Raw genomic sequence first — 15,170 nt, 5'->3', positions numbered from 1 at the left:
CCATTTTGTAAAAACGAATCTATTAACTTAGTTTCTTGGCATATAAAAGACTAAACAATGAAAGGAAAAAAAATAATTTGTATTTCTCTATCCTCAGAACCAAAATGCTATCCATTCAGGAAAATGTACTGGACTCTAATCCAGTTAAAACAGTAACTCTGATTTAAAACTAAGCAGTCATATGTTCCCCTTTCTGGGCTTAATTCCTGCTCAATGCAGTTCACCCTCTTCATCAAACATTTAGAGAGCAGTAGTCAAAATTAACAACTCTAGCCTACCCCCCCCTCTTTTTTTTTTTTTTTTTTAAATCAAAATTGATATCTCAATCTGACTTTTTGACTAATGTGGAAATGCCATTTTACAGTAACATGTCCAATAATGAAGCTCTAAATCTCCCTTTGCAAAGCTTCTCATTTTACATTTGTTCTCCTTCTATGCATGTTAATATAAACACAATGAAGCACACATTTGCATGTCTCCCACTAAAAAACATCAAGGTTCAGCTACACCTTCAGACACTTTTCCAAAAGCTTTCAAGGAACCTTCTATGATGTACCACAACTGACAACAGTGTGACAGGCCAGCTGAGTAGTCTGCATGTACTTAGAAATACTGCAGCAAAATTGCTGCAACACTGTTGCAACTGCTACCTCATTAATTCATAATTAATGCCTACAGAAATCTTGCCAGGAACCTCAAAAGCAAACAAAATTTGCATTCATAAGTCTGGACAGACTTTTAAACCATGTAAAGCCACAGAGAAATACGTTTATATACAGAGTTCTGTAACTGAAAATAGCATTTACAAAATGCAATGATAATACCTGCTTTAAAAGCAATTGATAAAGCAGGTGAACAAATGAGAAAAAATATTCCTACTCTCATGTCATTTAATGTTTGCGATTAGCTTCTGCAACTTTGTCTAAAACCATATAATTGCCTATATAACAATAACAATAGGCTGCATGCTCTAGTAACGAGAGAATTGTATACCTGTATAATCCGATACAAAACTCCCATGCACCGAAATCCTGTTCACTTGGCATGCTGTAGAAAAGTAAATTTGAAAAGAGAAGCAGTGGACCTAAAAATGTCTCTAGTATTACTGTTCGGAAAATCTATTGTCAAGGTAAGACTAAGGCACCTCTTAGGTTTTACGTTATTCAAACTCATAAAGAAAGTGGATTCAACCTACCCTCCCTCCCACCCTAGGAAAATAAAATAAAAATAAAAATAAAAATAAAAATAAAAATAAAAATAAAAATAAAAATAAAAATAAAAATAAAAAGGTCACAGATTCAGGCCTTCATTTGTAATATATACACTTATTTAAATGTACTTACAGAACTCTGAGTTTTCAACAAGAACTTTCATACAAATGCATTAAAAGGTAGGTGGTAATTTAAAATTAGTTAAAAAGCGTAAGAAGAATTTCCAGCACAACAGTTGATCTCACTGCATTAACCAACTTCTGTAACCTTACATTTCCTTTTTTTAAGTATTTCTCCCTCATAACTGTCAAGGAAATGGACAAAGTTCTTTTCCTAATCCTTTTCTATTTTAGCACTAAAGCAGTAAAGTAACCGAAGATCTTTCTGAGAAGACTTTTAGGCAGAAACCATTTGCTTCACTCCAATAGTTCACAGGAAATGGAACTGCCACTGACCTAATACTTTTGTTCCTGTTTTAAGATTAAACTGCTGATCAAAGAATCTTTGAAGAATTCCTTGATCCACACAGCAAAGAACTATTCACATGTTTCTTCGAAAGCTGTTCTCAAGTCAGAAGTAGGTAAGGTTAAGTTTCTGAAGACAGTCATGAAGAAGAGTGCAGGTTCAACCAGAGGCTTCTGCTCTCTCAGCAGCTGAAATCAAAGATCCCTCCTGTCATCCCAAGTTAAGTACTTTAAAGTATCTGCAAATATTATTTGCTAAAGTCCTGACAACAACAAAGTAGCTAAGATTTTCAAACTACAAAAAAAAAAAACTTAAAGAATGGCTCTCTGCGCCATTCCCATGGACCACAGCCGAAATCTGCAGATATGCTGGGCAATCTGCTTCCCCACATCCACTCCCAACAGACTTCAGAAGGTTGTACTGCGGGTCTCTATGTCACACTAATGCAGGGTTTTCTAAGCCTTTCTGCCCAAAGATGCAAGAAAGAGGTATCTTAAGTTACCAGTGAGCTAAGGCAAACTAAATGTTACAGATTTGAGTGTACACTGTAATTACATCCTCATATCCATCCAGTTCATGCTAAAATGTGAATCATTACTTAGTCCATATTGCTCTTTCTGGCATTTTGATGTTTTGTCCCACCAATTGAACTATATCCACGCAGAAATATAGCTAAAGCTAGACAAAACTGTGGTTCCTGGGTCATGCTCACCACTTCCCTGCCCTCTGCTCCCATCCAGTGCTTCACAAGCTCCCTTTTAAGGACTATACGCTTCTATTTTCAAATTACTAGGAGCTGGTAGTCCATGCCAAAAGAGAAGTATAATAGTTCTCCTAAAGCAACATTAGGATTAGAGCAAGGAAGGAGTTCTACTTGAACCAACTTAATTCATAAAAATATCACGTCCGAATTTATGGGACAAGCTGATAGGAGAGAACTTCCCTGAAGACTTCTCGTAAACAGTCCTGTTTGAAAAGTAGCAGTCCAAGCAGCATTCCTTTGAAGATCTGCTAAGCAGTAAGTACATAAGCAACTGGTATACACAGATCAATCCTTAACACTACTCTGAGGAAATGCATGCTGTTTTAACTACTACCTACACTCTCCAAGGTTTTCTCAATCCCAAAGGAAATTCTCTACTTTATTTTGATCCTTCACCCTCTTATTTTCCCCCCCAATGTCAGGAAAGCATGGAAATGTTAGTTATTTTTTATCTGACTTAAGGGTAAAAATATTGATGCAATTAACCTTTTTTTTTTTTTTTTTTTTTTTAAATTTGGCTATTAAATGTTTGGACATTGTACACTGTCATTCTAGAGAGTTTTTGCAACATGTGTTTTGACTTGCATTTCACAATGATACCACAGAAAATATTTATTTGAAAGCCAAGTCCAGCAAAATAGGCATATTGCTGTTACTCACTAGAATTTTCCCACCTACACTTCTATATGACAAGGATTGGCTATTTAACTTCAAAAACACACCAAAAAAAAAAAAAAAAAAGTTTTACAGTGATTGCTCTGACCCTTATGCCTTTTGCCTTATTTGGATATTTTCACACACTTTCTGAACATAATTTATATGCTATTGAAAAGCTAAGTGTTGTGTTCAAAAAATCTCTTCTGGAATCTTTGTGTAAACCTCATTTTCCAAATGCCACACTTAAATGTCTAGAAATTTTATTGTACAGTACTATTCCGTATATGCTTTAACATATACTTCCATAACATGACTCAAAAGATGTAAACTAAAACGGTCAAAACTTTTCAATGAGGGAGGAAGGAATCCCATGATATTTAGTCTCGCTCACTCTCCATAAAGTTTCATCCAAACTCAAATATTCTCTAAAACTTTTCTTTGATGTTCATTTTTTAACATGACACTAAACAAAGATGATCATTACTTTTATGTAGCTAATAGATTCGTAAGTATGACTTGCATCCCAACATTTTATTGCAATTCATACTGGGCTTAAAAAAAAAAAAGGCACTTTAGCACTTTATCAAACAAGTTTAGTTGGAAACAGAAAACGAAGGTAGAGAGGTCAGTAACATCAGAAAAAAAAAGTACCTAATTTTTTCACATAAAAGGAAATGGAGAAACTATAATGGTTATATATAAAGCATTCAAAACTCAAGTTCAAATTTCTGATGCAAAAAATTGTTAGAAAGTACACTATACAAATCCAGCAATTAAAAACCAGTGAGAGTTTGTATACACTTACGATCATTACAAAGAAAGAACATAACATGAGATGTATAAGGAACAAAAAACCAGAACATGTACATTTACACTGGGACCTAGTCACAGAATCACAGAATCATCTAGGTTGGAAGAGACCTCCAAGATCACCTAGTCCAACCTCTGACCTAACTAACCAGACCTCCACTAGCCTAAAGACTGAATTAATGTACAGTATACTAATAGACTTAAAAGCTGGCTCTGAAGCCCTAAAGCTCTACAAACAGACATTAGTTTTAAAAAAAATGAGACACTGACACTGGGCCTACCTTGTTGGTTTGTCTCTCAGTGTCTACTACTTTGTTACTTAAACATATTAGGGCTGTTACAATTGTTGTGGTTTAACCCCCTGGAGCTAAACACCACACAGCTGTTCGCTCACCCTCCCCCCTCCCTCTCTGGGATGGGGGAGAGAAACGGGAAAGTGAAGACTGTGAGTTGAGATAAAGACAGTTTATTAGGACAGAAAACAATAATAATAATAACAACAATAATAATATGTACAATACAAGTGATGCACAATGCAATTGCTCACCACCCGCTGACCAAGGCCCAGACTATCCCTGAGCAGCCAGCCCCCCACACCCCGGCTAGCCACCGCTATCTATTGCTCAGCATGACCCCATACGGTACGGAATGCCCCTTTGGCCAGTTTGGATCACCTGTCCTGGGTCTGTCCCCTCCCAGTTCTTGCTGCACCCCCAGCCTTCCCCCTGGCAGGACAGTGAGAAGCTGAGAGGTCCTTGGCTTGGTGTAAGCACTGCTCTGCAACAATTAAAACATCAGCATGTTATCAGCACTCTTCTCATCCTAATCCAAAACATAGCACCCTACCAGCTACTAGGAGGAAAACCAACTCTCTCCTAGCTAAAACCAGGACATACATCATTTTCAAAATTTTCTATTAAATAAAGTTTTCACTTTAACAAAACAGATTGTAACACATGGTTATCACAACGTCTGAAAACACAAGACTTTATAATTCACTCATCATAACTTAATAGTAACTACTTTTTCTCGTAATTGTTTGGTTTATTGTCAACAACCACCACGAATCCTCTTTCATGCCAGTACAGAAACAAATTTTTGCACATACCACCTGAACAGAGTAAAAACAAAATGACATTTACTTGTAACTTCGATAAAAAGCAAGGCATATTCTGCATTTCTAAACAGTAAGAAAAGGATGCTGGCTGCAGTCACTGTAGTCAAGAGAAAAGCAATTTGGTATGAAAGATACTGTGCATGTTTCCTACACAAGGAGGTAATTTAAATGAATGAAATGATTTATTTTTGATGCAAGGGTTTGTATTCATGAGGTTTTCTAAACCTGGATATATGACTCTTAAGTCAAAACTGGTATTCAGATTCTTCTGTGTATGATTTGCTGTCATATGCTGTTACAAGCATGACTTTGGTATCTCCTTGTTTTGCACATATCCCCCTGTGTCACAGACAAGTGCCTGAGAGTCACCAAACTGTGAAGAACAAACAAACAAAACAAAACACGTTTGCAATTCCTGTATATTTGTGCCTTTCACAGGATGTCAGTCCTGAACACATCCTCCTGTAAAATGGCAGCCTTGTAGCTCTACTGCTACAGATTATCTCATATTTTGCAATAATTTACACCCAGATCTACTGATTTTAAAGTAGATTTAAAGTACTAGCTGCTAAATAAATTGGAATAAGTGGGATACTTTAGAATGTACAGCATACACTTTTTTAAAGCTCCAGAAGCCCAACCCTTTCTTAAGGGCCAGGACACTAATTCAGACAGATTTCCTCCTCAAATCTGGGAGTGTTGAATATAAACTCCCTTAGCTTTATATACATAGATTCTACAATCCCTTTTCTATGCCTATGCAAACTCAAACCAGATATGGATTAAAGTCAGCTGGTTCTTTCTTCACCTTGTGTTTTCAGGTCTAATTTAGAAGCACTGAACAATATTCCTCCTATTAATATTTTTGTCATAAAAAAAAAAAAAAGACAGCTTATGCTTCCACTTCATATTCCTTTCCTGCACTCATCTTCAACTGGAGAGGCAGGGAAATAAATAAATAAATAAAAAACAACACTCATCTCTTCAGAACAAAGCACACATTTTCCCAAACACCAAGTGATTTTCCTTATGACACTTCCTTCACCCAACAACTGTCTCGGTGACTCCATAGGCCAGCAGTACCTGCTTCTGGAACAAAAACACTGAATAACTATCACAGCAGGATTTTCTGCAGTTTCCTCTGTAACACAACAGACCGGTGGCAATGGAAAGGTACAAGAACATGACAGTTGCCTGTGTCCAGACTAATTTAAGACAGTATTAACTTTGATTCTGTGCTATGCCTCCTTTCTAAAAGGCTTTGTTAGGCCTTGCAGAAGACAGGCACGGTAGCTGCAGCATCCATTACTCTCAGACAGATAGAGAACCACAGAATCACCTAGGTCATAAAAAATCTTCAAGATCACCAAGTCCAACTGTCAACCTGACCTATCAAGTCCCATAGCCAAAGTTCAGACCCTTTATGTTTCATTGCTCTTCTCTGCACATGCTCGAGCAACTCAGTACCAGTACAGAATATTCAGGAGAAGGAGACAGTGATGGTAGCAATGAAGGCTGCCTAATAAATGGTTAGGAACAACTAAATCATGACAAATCCTGTTTATCCCAATCTTCAAAGAACCCAAGAACTCCTCAAACATCAACCCAGCTATTTAAACACTGCAAGGGTATAAACTTACTCTTCAAATCATTGTGATGATAAATACTGTAATTAAAGGAAAAGCAGTGACTCTTGCAATTATTATTCAAGAGGGGAAAAGGGAAAGGGGAGAAAACAGAACTGGAGTCTTATACAGAACGGTATGGTGCAAATTACACAACCATAGAAGTTTCGTTTTCTACTCTACTATTTAGCTCCCAACTAACTGTGAAATCACTAACTGTGATTTTTATTCATTCCACGCTTTCCATGTGAAAATCATTTGAAGAGACCAGCACAAGAGTTCTTGGGTTTTAAGCTAAGAGCTAGAAAAATCTTAGCCAATACATGTATATTGTAGTATATATATTAACACCACTACTGCAACAAAATAGCATTAACATTGCACAGCAAGTTGTCTATATCACATGCAAGACCTTTCCAGTGAGTCTGCTCATACTTATCCATATAATGACAGCTGAAAAACTGCTTTGTATTGTTTAAGGAATATGTAGGCATTCCTAAAATTTGCTAGTGACAAGGCTTCTCATCTTTCTTAACTTTAAATTATTAATATTCAGACCGAGTATTTTTTGTAATTAGTAGTAAGCCTTTCAATTCAATGAAATGTGAATATATTCAAAATGATGAGCAAGTGGTTGTTCCACTTTGATTTCTAGTAAATCAAGTAATTAGAAAAATACAAATTTCTCATTGCATTATTACAGATGACTGAGTCAAATCTTTTGCATATATACTGTACATATGACCACTGCACATATATTTTTTCTGATGGTAAAAGGAATTGATACTGCTGGGTTTATCTATTTTGATTAGTAATAATTTAAGAATACTTAACTAACAGCACACCCAGTTTTATGAGCTGTAAATAGAAAAAGGGGAAGTGTGTTATGTGGTAAAAAAAAAAAAAAAAAAAAAAAAAAAAAGACAGCCAGAACCCCTTCTGAAGAAATCCTGAAGTCTGTATTCAGGCATAAATCCTATTAAGGAAATGAGGAGCTCTTCCTGAGAAAAACCACAATTTAAGTTATTTTATAGCCTAAACGTAGATAAGTGAATGCCTTTTTCTTCTTTTAAAATTGAAAATATTCCCTGAAAATATGGTATATGAAAATATACCATCCCATCTTTTGATCTAAAAGACACTAACTAGTATCTACCTGTTTTTTTTATTTTAGAAGATCACTATTAGCCATATTGGGGTATCACCTGGAAGCTTCCAGCAAGTCAACACTTGATGATACTGGATTCTGTGCAGTTAAACAGCACTATACGTTCAGCGGAACATTCAAACAAGCATGTAAATGACACATGCAGCACATGAAAATAAACATACCTTGAAAACAATAGCTTTAACAGTTGTCATGATTTGTTACCTCTCAACCACTACATACAGCAGACCGCACACAAACTTGAGGAAAGATTAGAAGTACTGACCTTAGAAAGACTTGATGATGTGGCTACAGAGTTTGACTAGAAACCTTTCCAAATTACAGCAGGTGAAAAGAACATGTATGTTTGTGGGGAAACTCGAACTGAGAAAAAAAAGTCTTAAAGGTAAAAGATAAGGAGCTCAACTTTGGCCATTTTAAGTCTATCCAGAAAGACTATTCCTTAAACACTCTTCCTCACCCCCTCTCTGCCCCTCCACGCCCCCAAAAAATGCATTAAAATGGCTAGCATTCCACAAACATCTCTGTCTCATATTAACACTGGGCCAGCACTGAAGGCCAAAGTCTTGCCATTCCACACAGGACTGTGTGGACGTATGGACTAGTAAGCATTTGAGCCATGAACAGGAACATCTCTTAATTATGCTTTGTTCATGCAGAACCTAGACAGCAAAACAGCAGCTGCAACTCTATTTCTCTTAAGCAACAAGTTAAACTGCTCATAATCAGTACTTCCTCTTATTCCCACTGTCCCCAAAAGCTTCAAACTGACACAGAGAAATAAATGAAAGTGCTTGCAAAGAGCAAGATTTCCCATCCACCGAATCCATTTTCAGCATGAATGTTGCAAACTCAATTGACTTTTCTAAGGACTTTATATTTTTAAATGCTTCAGAGATACTTGATCTCTTCTATTTTTAAAAGACCATCCAATAGACTTGTCAGCAACGTACTACAGAGGAAGTATGAGGACAGTGATCCAACACTGGAACATTACCTGCCATCTGGAGCGGATTAACAAATTATATGGATTGGTGGTATTTGAGCCCAGAGCTCTGTCACTTAAAGACCATGTCCGTCCACAAAGTCACCAAGTTCCAGCCGGTGACAGGAACTCCAAAGATAAGTATTAGAATTCCAACAATAAACTACTTTAGACCTTAAATTTCTTTTATTCAACAGAGTTCTAATGCTTCACTATTTACATAAGCTACTGGAAAAAAAAGAAAAAAGAATAAAAGAGGGACACTGTAAACAACCACATATCTGCACTTTTTCATCATTAAATAGCTGTTTGGTGGCTGTTTTTTGCCTAAAATAGGCAGGATCAGATGATGAGCTATGCAATTTACTTTACTTATCTTTTAAATTTCTTTTGGTGTAAGACAAGAGTTGCGATATATTTTAATATCTGATCTGTATATACAGAAGGACACATACATTTCTCTATTCAAATATACATAAAAGCACTTTTAAACAGGAAAAAAAATAAAAATTTTGCAAGAAGACAATGATCAAGAGGTATTTCGTAAGTTTTTCACTTTCATATTACTTGTATTAGTTCTACAAAGGGAACATTTTAAAACTTACAAAAGAGATGACCACTGATGGCTTTAGTAAGCTACCTATGATATACTCAGAATTTTCATTATGGCCAAGCATCCATCTGTTTCTGTATCATGGTATGAGCATATTAGAACTGTGAACACATAAGCAACTGTATGCCATATTTATGTCAATGCAGTTTTTTTGTTCCCCTCTAGCTTTCATAGTTACATATCTAATAGGGAAGCTGAACAAAATTTTTATTTTTTTTTTTTAAATTGCAATAAACATACAACAAAGGTGTCCTCACAGGAAAGCATTAAGTGGCAGGCAAAGCCAAGAGATGAGCAAGTAAAAGTTTTAAAGAATTATTAGAAGCTTCTTTTCATTTTTATGGCAATTAGTACACAATGCATAGTTCTATTGTGTGTTATTCTATGCCATTTATAGAAAGAAGTAGATATGAAACTAACTGTTGTAAATTGTCTTAAAATGAAGATGACAGAGTCAGATATGTCTAAATACCTCTGCTACATGATCATTTTATTCTTTTCAAAAGCAAGTGGAAAGAAATTCTGTACCATGCAATAACTATTTTTGCCACATATTTTGCACATGTATTTCATTTCCAGTATGCATTACCACCAAGCACATGAAGTCAGATTATTTTTGCCATCAGGTTTTCTCAGCTAAGGATATAAACAGCAAAGCAGGCTTAGTTCCCTCACCAGCAAAGAAACCAGGTGCCATGGGCACTTAGTACCAATGTAAATGGTTATTTAAGTTGTACAGTGTACGACAACAACTTAGTTCAGAGAACTGTGAAGAAACTTAACAGTCTTCCTTCATAGGTCAAGATGTCAAATACATACAGATGTGATGTGGGTATTTCAAATGGAGGTGACTACTTAAGTTGACTTAATAGTTACGGAAGAGATCTGGACCTTGGAAACTGCAATGTTAAGTCAAATGTTCAGAGATATGTAATACAACTTAAAAAAAAAAAATTAATTCCTTGCCTAAGCAGAAATGCATTTACCAGTGATGTCCTGGGTAACAGAGGCCTAGCCAAAAGCTGTCCTCTTATCAACTTAGTCCTAACTGAGGTAATCATAATCTGTATCTTTCTATTTTTCTATTAATCTTCACCTGATTTTAACCATTTTATACGGAGCACAGATGACAGAGTACACCTTGTGACAAAAAAAAAAAAAACACGCACATCCATATGCATGCCCTGAAACCATGTAGCAAAAACTCTCACCAATACCTGAAAAGAAGCTTACTGCTTTTGAGAGGATCTGGGAGAATACTGCACACACAGAATTTACACGTAGCAACCTGTGATTGCTTTCTTTTAACCCGGATTTGAACTTGATGAAAAGAGCTGGAATTACATGAACCAAATTAGCTACCCTCTATCATAATCACATTAAAATGGGTTACGCATCGTGCTGGAGTTTACGCAAAAACCGTTCCATGCTAGAAGTGCCCTCTTACCATCCCCAAACCACAAACGACTTGATACTACTACAAGACAGAATTCTGTCTAGCACTCTTCTGTGTTTCTGTGCAATAAACAAAATTCAATCTCAAAATACGCAAAACTGTCTTGGCAATCTAAAATGTATTATGGACATGAACAAACCGGAACAAACAGCCGAAGTTCCAGAAGAGAAGTATCTTAAGGTTAGGATACTAACTCAGGTTTTAAGAGATTTGAAAAAAAAAAAAAAAAAGAAAAAAGAAATACATTTCCTCATGTACAAATAATTTTTTCAGCAACACAAGGTTTGACTTAAAGGAAAATTATGTTGCTGATACAGGCCTATAAAGAAAGACAGCGACATAACATTTTGTAACTTAGAAACCTCTCTCAAATTGTTTATCTAATACTTAAAACACTAAGGCACCAAAATTACAGACTTCACTAAAAAGAGCAACTGACAAATGGAAAGGCAGTGGAGAATACAAATTCCCTTCAGGCATCAAAGTTTGGCCAAATTGCCAGACATGAAGGGCTGGAGGTAAAGAAAGAACCTTTTTTCCAAACGGTTTCTACCTGAACAATGCTAAAGGTACTTTTATATGAAAATAGGTAAAGCACATCTCCCTAAATACTGAGATCTTAGTTAAGAGCTCATCACTGCACTCTGAAGATGGAATGGAAAAAATAATAACCCTCTAGGGCTGCAACACCTGCTGGAACAAACCTAGTGATTTCAAGCATTCCCCTAGAAAAGTCAAAGGGGAGCATGGTATCATCATCCTAATGTTGCTATTCACTACTGTACATGACTCAAGATTTCACTGCAATTGTCACATGAAACTACAGTTTTGTTTAGTGACTCTGGCTAGAAGGTAAGACCACACCCATGTGCTCGCTTGGGTTGGGAGCAGAGCAAGAAACAGACAACCTAACACTGAGCAAGCACTGTTCAGTAATAGCTGCAATACTGGCGAGTTACAGACAGTTTTGGTTACCACTGTAAAACAGCACCATAATGGCCGCTATAATGAAAAATAATTACAGCACAGCCAAGCCCAGTACAAATTTTTTAAGACAAGACCACTAGTACTCAAAGCACTTGTTATCACAAAGGTCAACCACAGGTGAGACGATCCAAATACTTCAAAATGTAGCAACCTAGAGAGGGCAGATGTAAGGATATAATGATATCAGAGGACCTACCTGAACTACCTCATGACTTCCAATATCCTAAAGATAGCACTTTAGCTGGCACCTTTGCTCTAGCTGCTTTAGCTTTGGATATGGAATCAAAGATTACCTAGCTCGAATTCACCTGCTGGAATCTGTAAAGCATATATATGACAAATGATGTTACATTAAGGATTTTCCTTAGAGAAGACTCTCGAGCATGACAAGAAGACTTTGTTCTCTTCCACAGAAGCAAACGCTTCATCTCCATCAGATGAATCTCCATCAGCATCATCTCCACTAGTCTACTCTACGAAATCAAAGACTTCAGCAGTGCCTGATCTTGCAGTCCTGAGATCCTGATACAAACACAGATACCATATCCGGTCTGATGATGGTAATGCAAGTTTCTAGCTAGGCCATGTCATTTTTACCATAGTCAAGTTCATCTGAACATCAATAAATAGCAAATGTAAGTAACTGTTACTTCCATATCAGAGGAATATAGAAGTTTCTTACATGGTATAGACCATGATCCAAGGCTATGCAGACACACAATTAATCATCTAATTACAAGCATTTCTGCCTTAGGTCCAGTGCCACAATGAGTGCAGTTCGAAACTAAAGCCCAACTGTAATAAGCAAATAAAATGCATCTTTGCAAATAACCTAGAAAAAGAGGTTTTGTATAAACCTGATAGAAGTACTACAGAAAGTATTTATAAAACCAAAATTAAATGCATTGCATTATATACACAGTATAACCACTGAAGACTCATTTCAACTACATACAAACCTACATAACCCAGTCACATTACCAAAAACAACTGTGGATCAAACCTTAGAGAAGCATACTAACACAAGTTACAAACACAGGGCAGAACTATTTCTGATATTTTTTCCTCAGTTCCTCTTACAAAGAAACTATTTTTTAAGTATGAAGTATGTCCAAATTCTTATTTCAGTGTTTAAAAGAATAATCTTACTATCTAAAGGCATTTACTGCAGAATGTAGTTTTCCCAATACAAAAAAAAAAAAAAAAAATGTTTTGCATCCATCTGGTATCTTCTTGCATTTTAGTTTAGTCTATTCTATTAAAAAAATAAAATAAAAAAACTCTAGAAGACACTATCTGAAAATTCATTACAGCAAACAAGCAAAGTGCCCTTCACTGCTTCACAATCATCTTGACGTGCACCTTCATTTAAACTCTGGGACACGCTTGAAGATGCTTTTCCACAGGTCCTGCTTGTGTCAACTTTATATACTAAGTCACTAAAAATTTATACTTAGGTATATTATACTCTTCTTTATTATTTCTCCAGCCATTCTAAAGATCTTGAGCATTGTGTCAGTTTCAAACATCTCACAAAACTGCTGAAACTCCCCATCTGCTCAGGATGCTATTTAATTTGTCTACTCGCAACGTATATAGTTGTATTTATTTTTATTAATGACGTAACATTCAGTCATCTAGTTATAAAAATGTTAGCTCCAAAGTTACACTACTAACTTGTGCTTTCTTTAAGTAAAAGCATGCTCCAATACAGAAAATAAAAGCCGCTTTCAAAATTTTTACTCAACTTGGTGCAAATTAGATATAAGACTGTGTAAGATACATGGAATCCAAACATACATTTCTCATATACCTAAGCATGGTGACTACTTCACAACATAGTAACAGCATAGCTTGTATTTCATATTTGAATTTAACAATTTTAGGCATTCAATTTGTTTATTTTTTCCCAAATAAAAAAAAAAAATAATTGCAATAAGTTTTAATGGTTTTGAGGAAGTCATTCCTGCTTCCTGTTACGCTCCACTGGTAAAAATACAGAACTAACCAGATTCCACCCTCTCAGAAATACACACTTTATCTAGAAGTTAATAATTTAAGGTAGTTTTCAATGGAAAATATATAAACATATTTCCAGAAAATACCACATTCATTATATTTTTTCTAGAAAATTAGAAGACAATGCTTTAAACTACTTATACAGGATTAAAAAATAAGCACAGCATTTTTTTAATCAGCAGTTGAAACTATGACAAGCTTGCTAATTCAACAGCCAAAAATACATAATTTAGCTCTGCTTGTATACTTTCAAGAACACACAAACCTGTGAAAGGACACCACATATAGCCCCTCGTTGCTTAAATTTATTTCTAAATATAGATATCCATTTCATAAGTAATCCAATACTTCCAATAACAGAAGTTGGTTTGTAGTTTCATGTGATCATATTACAGAAACCAACCTTCAGCTCTTACACCTGCACTAGTTACCAATCTTGATCATACCTAATAAGTCACTGTTCACAAAGCCTTCAGTTCTACTTGGCAAGTTTATAATGTGAAGAATCACCACAATAAGCAGAGGACCATTCAGAAATTTGGGTTTTTAAGTATATTTTAAGTAATAGCATGGATGTCATATTTTAGACAGCTTCAGTTCTAATAGGGAAGGGGGAAATAAGAACGTTTGTGTAACCAGGGTTAAGCAACTACATTAACGTTTTCATTTTTGAATCAGCTACATCACACACAAGAAGGAATGGTCAAACACTCTCCTTCATGAGCTGTAAAAGGCAAATCTCAAAGTTGTATTGATCAAATAAGAATAATGCTAACGAGATGGATCTCTAACTGGCTGGCTTTCATAATTTGCCTTTCCCTAATAGCCTGATCTTAAATACGTTACTTACCAGCTTTGTTCTCAGTGAGCTACGGTCTACAGCAGATTCAAGACCAAAAAAGGAAGAAAAATTGCATGGAAATATCCTCAACTGGCATCCCAGCTGAATACAACCAAAGGGGAAAAAAAAAGTTTATGGTAATTAAGTGTTATGCTGTTGCAATATTAGCAATGAATAAAATTGCTTCTACCTCCACTATAGCCTATGAAAAGCTTCAGTCATGGAGAAAAGTACACTGTGGCTGAAAGTACTATCAATCCAAGTAGTCTTCAACCAGTGGCAATATGGAGTCTAAGACATAAAATAAAATGTTTTAATAAATTGATCCCAGCACTGAAGGAAAAGCTAAAGGTCTTACTAGAGAACATTAAAAGAAAGGAGAGAGAAACACAGAATTTTGTAAGTATCTCATAACAAGCGTTTACAGAACACAACATAAGAAGAGACACCTAA

General features: G+C 35.8%; 1 protein-coding gene across 5 annotated transcripts in view; it reads right to left on the bottom strand.

Annotated features, from left to right (window-relative positions):
- AUH (AU RNA binding methylglutaconyl-CoA hydratase) overlaps positions 1-15,170 on the bottom strand; it is a 113,379-nt gene that overhangs the window by 80,852 nt on the left and 17,357 nt on the right. The window lies entirely within an intron of this gene.

This window comes from Netta rufina, assembly GCF_964035555.1.
Source record: "Netta rufina genome assembly, chromosome: Z".
In the NCBI taxonomy this organism is placed as follows: Eukaryota; Metazoa; Chordata; class Aves; order Anseriformes; family Anatidae; genus Netta; species Netta rufina.
The sequence above is the reverse complement of the archived record's forward strand: the minus strand, read 5'-3'. Positions and strand labels throughout refer to the sequence as shown.